A 14,374-nucleotide genomic window follows, 5' to 3' on the forward strand; every position below is an offset into this window, starting at 1 on the left:
GCATTGCAACAATGCTGCTTAGCAGCAGGAATAAGCATGGCGGTAGAACTTAACCTGTCCTTAACCTGTCCTGTGTAGCTCTGTCCCAAAAAACTCTACTACTACTGCGTTATGTTTACCCTGGCTTATAACTTTATGCATTTTTTAAAAATAAATAAATACACTACGACAATTCAATACGAATATATGATGATATGATGATGATGTTCATAGACACCACGCTGGCCCAGTGCGGATTGGTGGACCCCACACACCCTTGAGAACATTATGGATACATCTAAGGCATACAGGTTACCTCACGATGTTTTCCTTCACCGTTGAATTTGAATTATATATAAATTGCTTATAATGCACATAACTTAAAAAAAATTAAAGCATTAAACGAAAAAAAAATTGACGGCCGATTGGCGCAGTTTGTAGCGACCCTGCTTTCTGAGTCCAAGGCCGTGGGTTCGATACCCACTACTGGAAAATGTTTGTGTGATGAGCGTCAATATTTTTCAGTGTCTGGGGCTGGATGGCGATGTGTGTATAGTCGTAGTACATTTATTTATTAGGTTTAAAGACATTTATTCCCATAAAAAGACCTGAGTCACTTACATAGAAAACTTAGTTTTCTATAATAAATTAATACACTTCGCCATTAGACTAAACTAAATTCAATTTTACTATTATCTACTTATTCAATGTATTCGTCTTTAAATTTATTGGTATGACTTAATATATAAGAAGCTAATTTAGTTTTGAATACATTGAATGAGTTTACATTTTTTATAAGTATAGGTATTTTATTATAAAATTTGGCGCCTTCAAAGGTAAGGGATTTTTTACCATAGTTTGTTCTTGTTCTAGGTAAGGTAAGGAAACTGGCTCGACGAGTTTTATTTTTCTTTTTTGTGAAAGTGATATTAGTGTGGATTGTTTTGTTTATTGATTTTCTAATAAAGATGCACGTGCTATATATATATAATTGATGAATGTTCATTATTTTAGTATCACTATAGATTTTTTTGGTGGAAGTTCGAAAAGGATATTGGAAAAGAGTTTTTTATTATATAAGATTTATTTATTTATTAAACATCCAGACATTGAATAACATTTATGTCGATCACACAAACATTTTCCAGTTGAGGGAATCGAGCCCACGGCCTCGGACTCAGAAAGCAGGGTCGCTGCCCACTGCATCAATCTGCCGTCATTGCTCTAAAACACTCTCATATTAGAGGGAAAGGCTTTGCCCAGCAGTGAGACTTTTCTACTTTACAGAATAATCTTGAAAATTATGATTGTATTATTGTGATGAACCTAATGATTCATAGTAGACCCGCTACTGTATCCGGAAGGATTGCGATCGCGATATACAACTAGTAGGAAATATATTTACATGGAAATAAATTACATACCCAATTTGGGTTCAAGAGGTAATTATTTTACAGTTATTGCTTTATTACACGCCGCCTTTATATGGTATTTCCTTAAAAAAAATACCACCGCAGATCCTATTCTAGAGGCTACAATTAAATAGAATTATATTGATAAGTAATTTTTTCATGCATAATATAAATTATATTGCAGTAATTTATAATAATTTACGAGTATGTGCAAGAACGCAAATTCGTGCTATAGAATAAGGACTCTTTCAATTGCACAGTTCCGTAAAACTTGCATTTGACGTGGACCGACGTTACGACACGATTATATTAATAATAACGTGGCATGACGTCGGAATTGTTAAGCAGTTTTAGCGTTCCGGTACGTTGTACGAAACAGATTAAGAGTATGGGTTAAATGTAACTGCCATACCCTCAAACTGACACTGTATCATCACTTACCACCACGTGAGATTGCAATTTAGGGCTTACTTGTAGTGGAATAAAAAAAGCAGTGTTCTGTCACACTATGACATCAACTTTCAAATGCTAGGGTGTTAGAAAAATACACTGCTATTCCGACGTTATGCCAAGTTTCAACGTAGTTTGACAGCCGAATCTTTCTGGGTCCTAGGCTGTGGGTTCGATTCCCATAACTGTTTTTGAGAGTCACGGTGTTTATCTTTATATTATATGCAGGTATTTATTTACCTTATATTTAAATAGTTATATATTCTTAAAATTAAAAAAAAAAGCGGTGATAGCCCAGTGGGTAGGACTTCGACGTCATTTACGGGGGGCCAAGATCTAAATCCAGCATAAATCTTAATTTTTTGAAGTTATGTGCATTTTAAGCAATTTAAATATCATTCAAATTGAAATACAACGGTGAAGGAAAACATCGTGAGGAAATCTGCATGTCTAAGATTTATCCATAATGTTCACCACGGGCCCAGCGTGGTGGACTACAACCTTAACTCCTTCTCATTGTGGAAGGAGACCCATGCATTAACACTTTCAACACTTTACCAGCCCACTAGAGATACTACTTTACGAGAGATAAATTTAAAGATTTTAAAATAATGACAGTGTATAGTCAGTACATATTTGAAAATTTAATGTACGTTCATAAAAACATTTCTAAATTTAAGAAAAAATGTGACTGCAATAATTTAAACATTAGAAGTAAGAATAAACTTACAGTGCAATATACTAGGTTACATAAAATTCATAATTCGTTTAAAGGAAATTGCATACAATTCTACAATAAACTACCAATTGACATCTTGGAGATGTCTCTTAAAAAGTTCAAAGTTTGTATTAAACGTAAGCTTATAGAAAAGTCCTATTATAGTATAAAGGACTACGTAAACGATAAAAAAAGCTTGGGTGTAAATTATTGCTCTAACCAGGTTGCTCTTCTAATAATTTAAAATGACATTGTGAGATGGTGATAACAAAAAAAAAAAAAAAACACCCGGCTAAGTTTCTTGTGGGCTTCTTCTTAGACCGGGACGCGTTTGGAACCCTCGTAGCTTTAGTTTTAAGTTTACGAATGTGGTTATCGCCATCATCTCACTACCGTGTAATTCTTATGTACGCATCAAAAGTGCCACCTGTGTGCTACTTGAATAAAGATATTTTTTTGACTTTGACTAGGTCGGTAATGTGTTGATATGATGGTGATAATGCAATCTAAGATGATTGCGGGCTGACCTGTTAGTGGTGCGGTAGTTATATTATACCCATATTCTTACGGTTTTTACGCGGCCTCATACCAGACCGCTAAATCGGTTGGTGACGCTTCTTTGTTAATACTGCAGTGGCGTGCATAGAGGGTATGCAGATGATATAAAATTAAGAAAATCTCCAGTACGAGTTATAAAAAACTTAACGATAGGCATTGTAATTTATAAAAAGCCTACGTTTAAGTATTTATAACTCGTACTAGCGATTTTTTTCATTTTTTGTCAAGTGCATACCTTGTGCATACCCTCTATGCACGCCAGGTTGGTAGAGTGGTAACCAGCAGGGTTTATGATAATATATTTACGATCTATTAAATTAGTTCGAACTTAAAAACGTATCCACCAGACCGTGATGCAAGGTGAATCGATACGTCGAAATATAACACGCTTTACTAATATTTTGTTACCAGTAAATAAGGTACATAGGTGTTTCAAAACTTACCTCTTAATGAAATAAAGTGTATCAGAACATTAAATACCTTACCTAGAACTAGAACAAATTATGGTAAAAAATCCCTTACCTTTGAAGGCGCCAAATTTTATAATAAAATACCTATAATTATAAAAAATGTAAACTCATTCAATGTATTCAAAACTAAATTAGCTTCTTATATATTAAGTAATACCATTAAATTTAAAGACGAATACATTGAATGAGTAGATAAAAGTAAAATTGAATTTAGTTTAGTCTAATGGCGAATTGTATTAATTTATTACAGAAAATTAAGTTTCCTATGTAAGTGACTTAGGTCTTTATATGGGAATACATGTCTTTAAACCTAACCTAAATAAAAAGTTGGTGAGAATCTGAACTTGATTTTCCAAGCCTTCGTACCTTAGATGTTGATTTAAAATAAAAAACCCCTGTGTTTGCGATTTGTCTATGATGAAGTGTTGTATAAAATTTGTTATATTTCGATTTCGAGTGAATCGAGCAGAATTATTTCGCCTCGCGAAAAATGGACAAGAATTTACGAAGCTGCGAACCTTTGCTAGTCGGAGAGGCACCGCAAGAAGAAGTACAATATTTCGATATCCGTCTGCACAGCAATACCCTATAACAGTCCAATGATAAACTAAAGACCTCTCCTAACGGCAGGGTTTGCCCAGAATCCCCACGCTGGGCAAACGGATTGGTGATCGCAGTATATGGTAGTTTGTTTTTTTTAGTTGTAGAACCCTGTTGCCCTTTCTCTTTGATATTCCCTTAGTTAACACCTCCGGGAAGAGGAGGGATGGTATTCTAATCTGCTTTCACCAGAACGCACAATTTGAACCAAGTTGAAAATTTGAACCAAAATAAGGTACCCCACCCACTTTTCCACGGGTATTATGAAATACCAAAAAACCCAGACGAAGCCGCGGGTAACAGCTAGTTAATTATAAATAGTGTTTTCTAGAAAATGCCCACTGCACAATGATTACAATATAATAAATCAATAATTTACACATTTTATTCTCGCGGTTACCTCTTAATACTAAATCTATTCCAAATGAAACTTAAAGACAGATTCGCGAAAATTCGTGAAAATAAAGATAAAAGCAGCCGGGAGTAATATTTAGAGCAAAAGCCTTTAAGGTAAATCGTCTAAAAGGGTTTATGTTAATCTACCTATTTGGAAAAGATTGACGTAATGCCCTAGGTTTTAGCGTGGGTTTTAAATCTTTGATTGATGATTAGAGCGAGTAACCGACAGGCTGCTAAGCGATAGTCTCTGACTTCTGTGACCTTTGTCAAGGGCGTACCCGCAGTGGGATGAGGGTGCCTCCCCATCCTAGAAACTACGAGCATAGAATTAAGAACATACAGAAACCGCGTACGTGACTAATAATGAAGCATCAAAAAAGAACTTTAGTAGTGTTTCTCTTACAGGCGGTAAGTCACTTTATTAATTTAGCAGTTGATAGTAATTCTTTTACCTCTAATGCTCTAAACGTTTACCATGAAATAGGGAAAATGGGAAAAGTTTGCAAGCTAGCAACATTCCGCATAAAACTGAGCATACTTTTGAAGTTATTGAGACTAAAACAATAAAAACTGGCACGCGATATTTTATGGCTTTCATGTTTACCATACTGCCTACTTACAGGAGCTATGTGATGCACTCCATTTTAACAATATGAAGATATTCCCCCGAGCTCGGGAACCGAGGTCCAACAGTTCTTCAGTGGTAGTCATACATGTCCCTCATTTGTCAAAACTTCGATAGCGCGATGTATGATCTGGTGGCGCCATCTAAATCGGTAACGTGGAGACCGTTACACTTGACAGATTCAATGCATTCCTGTTAATTTATTCACACCATCTTTTGCGTATGCTAATGTCGCCATAATTCCAGGAATGTTCTTAGAGTGGGACATGAATCGTACCCTCCATGTGCATAGCTTTACGTAGTAGTTATTTTAGTATGAGTATGCTTCTTTGTCGTAACACTCTTGCCAGAGTGTTCGATGTCGGTGGGACAATGTTTGTGGCAGTTGTTACTCGCCTCACGATCATTCGCCACTTCTCCCTGTTTGCAGATAGTCTGGTACACTCATTCAAGACCTCCCACTGAAGATTTGATTTGATCGGTCCGTCACATGGGTGGCCTACCGCGCGCTCTAGTGCCTTCTACCTTGCCCTGCATAACAAGGCGTTCTATGGAGTTGTTGTCTGTCCGGGAGACGTGTCCGAAGAGTTTTAATATGCGGCACTAATGTTGAGAGACGTTGCTTGATGTCGAGTTCTCGGATAATGGAAATATTGGTGCGCAATTCGTTCCATGACACTCCAAGCATACGTCTAGGTAAGTACTACCGCCGTGCTCATTATATACAGCATTTATGTGTTCCGACTGAAGGACATAAGGTTTAGCACCTACGCCTTGCATGCCATGCGAAGTGTTCCTCTGTTAATGAAGAAAGAAGGGTATAGAGCGTAATTATATGAGTACAGAGTATTGAATTTGTATATTGTGTAAAAGAGGTTGTGGCGGAACCCCGTGCGGTAGCTATTCGGGAGCGTTCGTGGTCACTCGAGTTCGTTCGGCTATCGGGATTCGCCAGTGTGTTCGGGACTCTGCCGTAAGTGACACGCGCGTACGCATCGCGGTAACTCGCACAACACGCCGCGCGGTTAATTTAATAATTTAATTTAAGAACTAATTATAACATATATGTGGGTTTCATTTAACCCCCCCGACCCAGGGGAACCCCCTATAAGATATATAACGATATTGGCCGACCATCAAAAAGAAATCATTTTCCTGTTTGTAAAACATTTTTCATTCATGCTTCACTCCTATTGTTTGTAGCGCGATGTTATATAGCTTATAACTTGCCTCGATTGCCTTGATAAATGGATTATCCAACAAAAAATAATTTTACAATTTGAACGAGTAGTCCCTGAGATTAGCTGGTTCAACGAAACTATCTCTTTAGTTTGCGTTACTTTTACTATATTGGTATAGTATATAGAAGTGTTACAGTAATTTTACAAAGTGGGTAAATAATTAAACTTTTGAACTGTAATATACGTTATAATATACGTATACGTCCCAGATATTTGATTGATTGGCATTTTAACAAATGTGTGGGTAATTTTTCTTTAATTAATGAATAGTTTTCAAGAAATAATTAAAATTTTATTTAATTTACAGCCAATGTTCATGACATTTGTTGGGTGGGTATTTTGATATAAAAACGAGTGCATTTTCGATACATTTCAGTTCTGTATAGACGTGAACGGTGCAAAGTTTGACAGCCGATTGGCGTGTGGGCAGCGACCCGGCTTTCTGAGTCCGAGGCCGTGGGTGATTCCTACAAGTGGACAATGTTTGTGTGATGAACATGAATGTTTTTCAGTGTCTGGGTGTTTTTATCTTTATATCATAAGTATTTATATACATTATTAATAAAAATATTCAATTGTCATCTTAGTACCCATAACACAAGCTACGCTTACTTTGGGGCTATATTTATATATAAAAAAAAGATACAGTACGGTGTCTTAAGTCGTTATTCAATAGATTATTTAATGGCACGTTTTTAATGGGTAATGTATGGAAGCCTGGAGCGTGTAGGGATAGGCACATGTCAATCACTGTTGCGTCATAATCAAATTATAATTACAATTGTTGTGGTTGGTTCGAGAGTTTAATTACCAGTCGTTAGACCTCAGCGTTGCCAGAAAAAAGCTTTTACGACTTGCATTTTTGACCACCTCTGTGGCGCAGCGGTGAGTGCTGTGGTTTTAGGAGGGAGGTCCCGAGTTTGATCCCCAGCAGGGGCAATTTAGGAATCTGTCTGGGATCTCAAAATAAATGGTGGGAGGCTTCGGCCGTGGCTAGTAACCCTTGCCAACAAAAATAACTAGTGATAAGTGATTATATAGTCTGAGCGGGCTAATCTGATAAGGGTATGACAGTGAGCAGTGGCGTGCATAGAGGGTATGCAGATGATATAAAATGAAGAAAATCTCCAGTACGAGTTATAAAAACGGATAAGCATTGTAAGAGTTATAAAAAGGATAGGCATTGTAAGAGTTATAAAAAGTATTTATAACTCTTACTGGAGATGTTCTTCATTTTATATCATCTGCATACCCTGTGCATACCCTTTATGCACGCCACATTACTTATTGTTATTATTATTATCTATGGATAGATGAGTATTTCATTATCATTTCTGTCTAGCACATTGCTGGCTATGTCCCGCGTTGACACACATTCGCCGACTATTTGCCGTGTGTTTTCATTAGGGTTGTGCTCAGAAGATTTATTTGTATTCAATTTGATTTTTTTTCTACCTAGAAGTTGGTGGTAAATATATTGGCAACGTAAAGGTTATAATTTTACTTGGGCGTCTTAAAAGCAGTGGCGTGCATAGAAGGTACACAAATTAAAAAAAAATACAAACAAATGGATAACCACTCATTTTTGTAAGTCGGTTAATAATGACTGTTTTATTACAAAATTAATATTCATTTTTATTGTTACATACGAAATACAAAACATCAATCATATAGCGTGGTGATGCGTCGCCACGGCCAGTGTCGCCACGCCAAAAATCAGGTTTACCCTCCGCCTAACGATGTTTCACATCAAAACTTAAGGAAAAGCATTGTAAGAGTTATAAAAAAGCTTACACTTAAGTATTTAGAACTCTTACTGGGGATTTTCTTCATTTTATATCATATGCATACCCTGTGCATACCCGCTATGCACGCCACTGCCTAAAAGGTACACCCGTAAACTGGATGTAGAGCTGTAAAGTAGGCTAAATTGCTTGTTTGTTGGTTTTGTATGTGTTTCTTGGTGTACAATGAAGTATTGGTTTCTCGTGATTTTCCAGAGATACTATATGTTGCTATTGGTACGTTTTTTAACTATTTTGAAGATAGCAGCATTGAGGATTATGGCAAAACATCATTTAAATGATGTTGGTTTTTGTAATAAAAAAAAAGTGAAATGGGACCCGATATCACATCGGCAATTAAAGTTAAACCATCAAATTCAAATTCAAAATTTCTATATTCATGCACGACTATCACAGGCACTTATGAAGCGTTCATAAGTGCCTGTTTGTGCCTGATTTGCATTTGTAAGGGGATTGTGATAACGTCGTTCGCCAACATAAACTTAAAGATTCGAGGGTTCCAAACGCGCCCTGGTATAAGAAGAGCCCACAACAAACTTATCCCATAGTAAATTTATATTAAGCTTTGAAGCTAGAGCAATTCACACCCAAGCTTTTTTATCGTTTCAGTAATCCCTAACATTATAATAGGATTATCAACTTACTTGCAACTTTTTAGTAGTAGGTTCTACCTTGTTATTGATTTTTAAAACTGCAACGTTAAATTGGTGTTATATCTCGCGAAATTCGTCATTGCTACTCACTCATGCACTTACTTTCCTGCGTCAGTACCTACTGCTACCTCTATAAAAGTCATAATATAATAACTGTACCTATAATAATAACAAACCTACCTATTATAATAAATTCTCCTAATATGAAATGTTCGGGCTATACGTCATACGGCTTATCGGTTTATACGTGACATCGCACCGGAACACTAAATCTCTTAGCAGCACGTCTTTCTCGGCAGGGTGGTAACTAGCTGCGAGACCAGACCAGACCAGAGAAAAATCAGAAATTGTGAATTTCCAAATTGGCCCTACCGGGAATCTAACCCGGGACCTCTTACTTAAATTCACAGCGCACCGTTGCGCCAGAGAGGACGTCAAATAAAAAAATTGGCGAATTTGGCCAATTCGACAGATAAAATAATTATTGTACAATCGGCAACCCTGTTTACATCACTAGGGTAAACACGCGTTTGCATTCGTACAAACAAAATTGATTTTACGCAAATTATTCGTTTAGTTGCGCACCGTGTTACGCGGTTGTGTCACAGAAATCGTTACTATAATAAGCGAATATAGTGACATTTCTAGTACTACATCTACCTGTAGATTAAACTGCCAAGAAGTGAATTTTTTGTAATAATAGACGCACCAAACAGTGGAAGTGGAAAGCCATCGTCTATAAACAGAGCAACAATTCTATCCATCAGCCTGATGCGTATGTTGGTCATATGTTTGAGATGGTGATAACAAAAACAAACACCCAGCTAAGTTTGTTGTGGGCTTCTTCTTAGACCAAGACGCGTTTGGAACGCTTGTAGCTTTAGGTTTAAGTTTACGAATATGGCTATAATCATCTCACTACCGTGTAATTCTCATGTAATGTACACATCGAAAGTGCCACCTATGGGATACTTGAATAAAGATATTTTTGACTTTGAAGATGTACTTTTTTTTAGTGCATAAGGGAGAAATGATGAGGGTTTATTTTTACGATGCGCGCGCCCACCATCTCAAAAAACCAACACCTAAAGTAAGCTATAGTTACCATTTTAGTTTTTCGCAGTTTAGTATAAGCTGCATACTGAAACTTAATATAAATATATATAACTAGTTAATGCGTTATAATAAAACTTTCAATGTATTAAATACCTCTTTTCTATTATTAGTGTCATTATTTCTACAAACGTAGAATAAGGCGAAAGATATAATTTTATCTGGCTACGCCAAAGAACATACGTACACACAGGTTTGTTTTGGCGTGTTCTGCAATCTTTTACGTTGACACTAATATTATAAAAGCACTTTCTATGTATTAAATACCCCTTTTCTATTGTTAGTATCATTATTTTTACAAACGTAGGCGAAAGATAATTTTTTTTGGATTTTTATCTTGTTACGCCAAAGAACAACCAACATAGGTTTTTTGGCGTGTTCTGCAATACCCTACTTCGACACTAATAATGTAATGTTGCTGCGTGAAATAAGGTGCACAAACACAGTGCCGCATTAATATAATTACAGTCATCCTCAGGCAATTAATGCTGGGTACAGGTCTGAGATAATTTTAGAGCGTAGACCCACCACGCTGCTACAATGGGAATAGATGGTTTGAAACTTGCTAGTGATAATAACCGAGACCGGCAGCTCTCCAAGACACTAAGCTGGACAACGCCAATCTCTCTAACTCTGGATTCAGGAAGAATCCCGAGTTAGGAAGAAGAAGATCAATGGGAGATTGTAATCTTTTAATTAAACTCATTTTACGCAACGAAACGTGTGATAAACTAGTTTGTAATAAAATTATGGGTATTTAATTTTAATCTTACGCTGCCGTAAGCGTATAAATTCAACTGTAATTAAAATTTCACAGCACTTTGTGATGTTTGAATCTACTAGATATAACTACCTTAAAAAATAAATAAAATTGAATTCTTTATCTGTGCTTGCGTCAAACTCTTATTTTTTTATTACAAGTTAGCACTATAATGTAATATTTTCTGGTATTAAGTGATGATGCAGTCTATGGTTAATGCTAATAACCTGTTAGGGTCATGACAGATAAAATAAACTCCATACCGGAACGCTACATGGGTTCATGGCCGAAGCTTCCCACCAACAAATCATTGCAAATCACTTCCAGACTCCGGGCTGGTACTAAGAATTTCTTACAGAAAACCACAACACAATTTTTGAGCCAGACCTGGAAATCGAACATTGGAGTGATCCATTGTTGAACATGGCAACCACTCGACCAATGAGGTTATAATACGTTTGATAATATCTTCTGATTAGGTGACGGTTTTGACACATCTTTATTGTGTGGTTAAATATGCCTTCTTTTACAAAGGGAATTTTAAGGGAAATTTAGTACTCGTTCCACCAACGAATCACAAATGACTTTGCTTTTTTTTATTCTTCTAGAAGTATATCCTTGACTGCAATCTCTTCTGATCTAACATGGTACCGGGCTTATCTGTGAGGGCCATGGCAGTTCATTTTTTCTACTTCATCAAAACAATCCACAGTCGCCAAGTGCTGATTGGCAGACTTTACACGCCCTTGAGAACGTTATAGATAACTCTCAGGAATGCAGGTTTCCTCACGATCTTTTCCTTCACCTTCAAATTAAAAACGCACATAATTCAGAAAAACCAGTGGTGCGTCCTGGGGCTCGAACTCAGACAAAGCCTCGGTACTCAGTATCACCGCGACCGGAGCCTCTCACCAGATACTGTTACTGTTAATTACCTCCGTTTTTTGATGGCTGCGTTGTATTGGTGCGCGATTGCCGTTATAGTGACCAATTCGTCTATGATTAACGTTTTCCGTCAGTGTCGAATTTTACACGTGAAAAACGGTTAGGGTCCTGAAAACTGGCTGCGGGACCCTATTCTTAAGTCTATGCTTTCTGTCCTTAGTAGCCTACTAAGGACGGAAAGCATAGGCTTTAATTGCATGAATCGAATTGTGTGGAAATTTTGATATAACGTAACGTAACCTAAAAATAAAACGTCGTTTCCATAAAAGAAGCGGAGTTTTCTGCTCGATCTTAAAACTGATGCTATAGAACATTAGGAAAATTTCGCCCGAGCCAAGCATAAACATTCAAAGCTTGTTTTAAAATAAACATAAAAAGTTGCGGAACGGGACTGAAATCCGTTTTTCTCTGGCTATCATGGAGTACCTATATTGACCAATTCGCCCGCGGACAAATTCTGTTGCACTTCAGAGATTTCAACGCTACGGGTAAGTGAAAGGTTTCTCATGTATTTCTAAAAATTTTACATGTTGATACCTACTTTCAAATAAAAATTAAGTACATTGTCTTATGTAATATTACCGTGAGGTAAATTTGTAAAAGAGTACTAAAGCAAAGTGATAATTGAAATATGATGATATGGCCATTTAAAATGTTTAAACCTCGCTGTCTAACACTCATTAGCGAATCACAAAATGTCAAGTGCTTGGGTAAAAGTGTTTGACGTGACGACATCGAGGAGGCTTAACCTTAAGTGTGTTATGCGTTTACGGAACTGCAAAACATAGTCAACAAAGATAAGTCTGTATTAAAACGCACTTTTTTGTAGGCATACAAGGCAGAAAGTTATACTAGGCAACCAGGGTAACATAAAAATAAGCCAGTAATACATTAAAATTCTTTGGTACAGATAAATGTCTTATTTTTGGATACAAGACCAACATTAAATAAGTCTGTATTAAAACGCTAGGCTACTGAGGCAAGGCAGAACTACTTATTAAAAATCCAAAACTTATACTTCAGAATCCACTCCTTGGAAGAGACCTTACTTTCAAATAAAAATCAGTTCCTAGCTATATTATAATAGTTTGGTTTGCAGGAAATCATAAAAATAACTCCATATTATATTAAAACCTACTCCATATTGATCACAGTATTGAGCCAAATCTAATAGGCTACTAAGGCAGCATGAAAGTAAAGATGATATTTAAACCCTAATCTTCTTGGTATGGAGATCCAAGTTTTCTAACACTAGGATACCAAGGGAATATAAAAATACGTGTCGCATTTATAACACATAATCATACTTTATAATATGTCGTCTTCATAATGATGACATTTCACAAGGTAAATTTTGCAGCACAAAAAATGGATACAATCATTTTGAACACTTGATGTACCTACTTACTTTCGCGGAAGTTATGCACGGAAGAATGTTGTGTATAATCTTTATTTCGTGTGTTATGAACAATTTTATTTAATCCAGTATACATAATTTCTATCAATAAACGATTTCTACGGATATCAAACGAAGGTCACCGTTTAGTTTCCATACAATATATAAACAGTATTATAATCAGTCATTTAATTTTTTTAGGGACACATCAACAAGTTTCTTAACTTTGGACGGCCGATTGGCGCAGTGGGCAGGTACCCTGCTTTCTGAGTCCAAAGCCGAGGGTTCGATTCCCATAACTGGAAAGTGTTTGTGTGATGAACATGAACGTTTTTCAGTGTCTGTATATTATAAGTATTTATGTGTATTGTTCTTAAAAATATTCATCAGTCATTGCCCATAACACAAGCTACGCTTACTTTCGGACTAGATGGCAATGTGTGGTTTTGTCGTACTAAGTATATTTATTTATTATTAGCTGGAGTTTTTAAACCTCCCTAGAATTTGTTTTCCGTTTGGATTCTTCTAAAAACTGAATATAATATAAAAGATGTTAAGATAAACTAAAAGCCGTAGCAGGAAAAATATAGTTGAGGAAAGCCAGAGATAAACAAGAATGGTAACAGTTAAAAGAGGCCTTTGTCGTTAGACAGAGAGCTGTTGCCGAGAATATGTGATCTTGATTTCCAATATTATATTCGCGGCAACTCCATCTGTTTGTTATCTAAATTTTAAGTTAAGATATTTTGTAAAAAAAAGAAATAGTATCTGAATACAGGCTTACATTTGGGTATACTTTGTAATTTTCTAGATAGATGCTACGCTTATACATAAGTAGTCTTTTAACAGACTTAGCATATATTTTTATACCGGTGCATTTGACGGCCGATTGGCGCAGTGGGCAGTGACACTGTTTTCTGTGTCCAGGTTGTGGGTTCGATTTCCACAACTGGAAATTTTTTGTGTGATGAACATGAATGTTTTTCAGTGTGTTGTGTGTGTTTATTTGAATATTATAAGTATTTATGTATATTATTCATAAAAATATTCATCAGATATCACAGTACCCATAACACAAGCTACGCTTACTTTGGAGCTAGATGGCGATGTGTATATTGTCGTAGTATATTTATTTATTTATATGCGTAATTAAACCAGATTTCAATTGTCTGTGAGGCTTCGGCCGTGCCAGTAACTATTCTACCGACAAAGACGTACCGTCGAGCGATTTAGCGTTTCGATTAGGGTTA

This window comes from Pararge aegeria, chromosome 10 (assembly GCF_905163445.1).
Source record: "Pararge aegeria chromosome 10, ilParAegt1.1, whole genome shotgun sequence".
In the NCBI taxonomy this organism is placed as follows: domain Eukaryota; kingdom Metazoa; phylum Arthropoda; class Insecta; order Lepidoptera; family Nymphalidae; genus Pararge; species Pararge aegeria.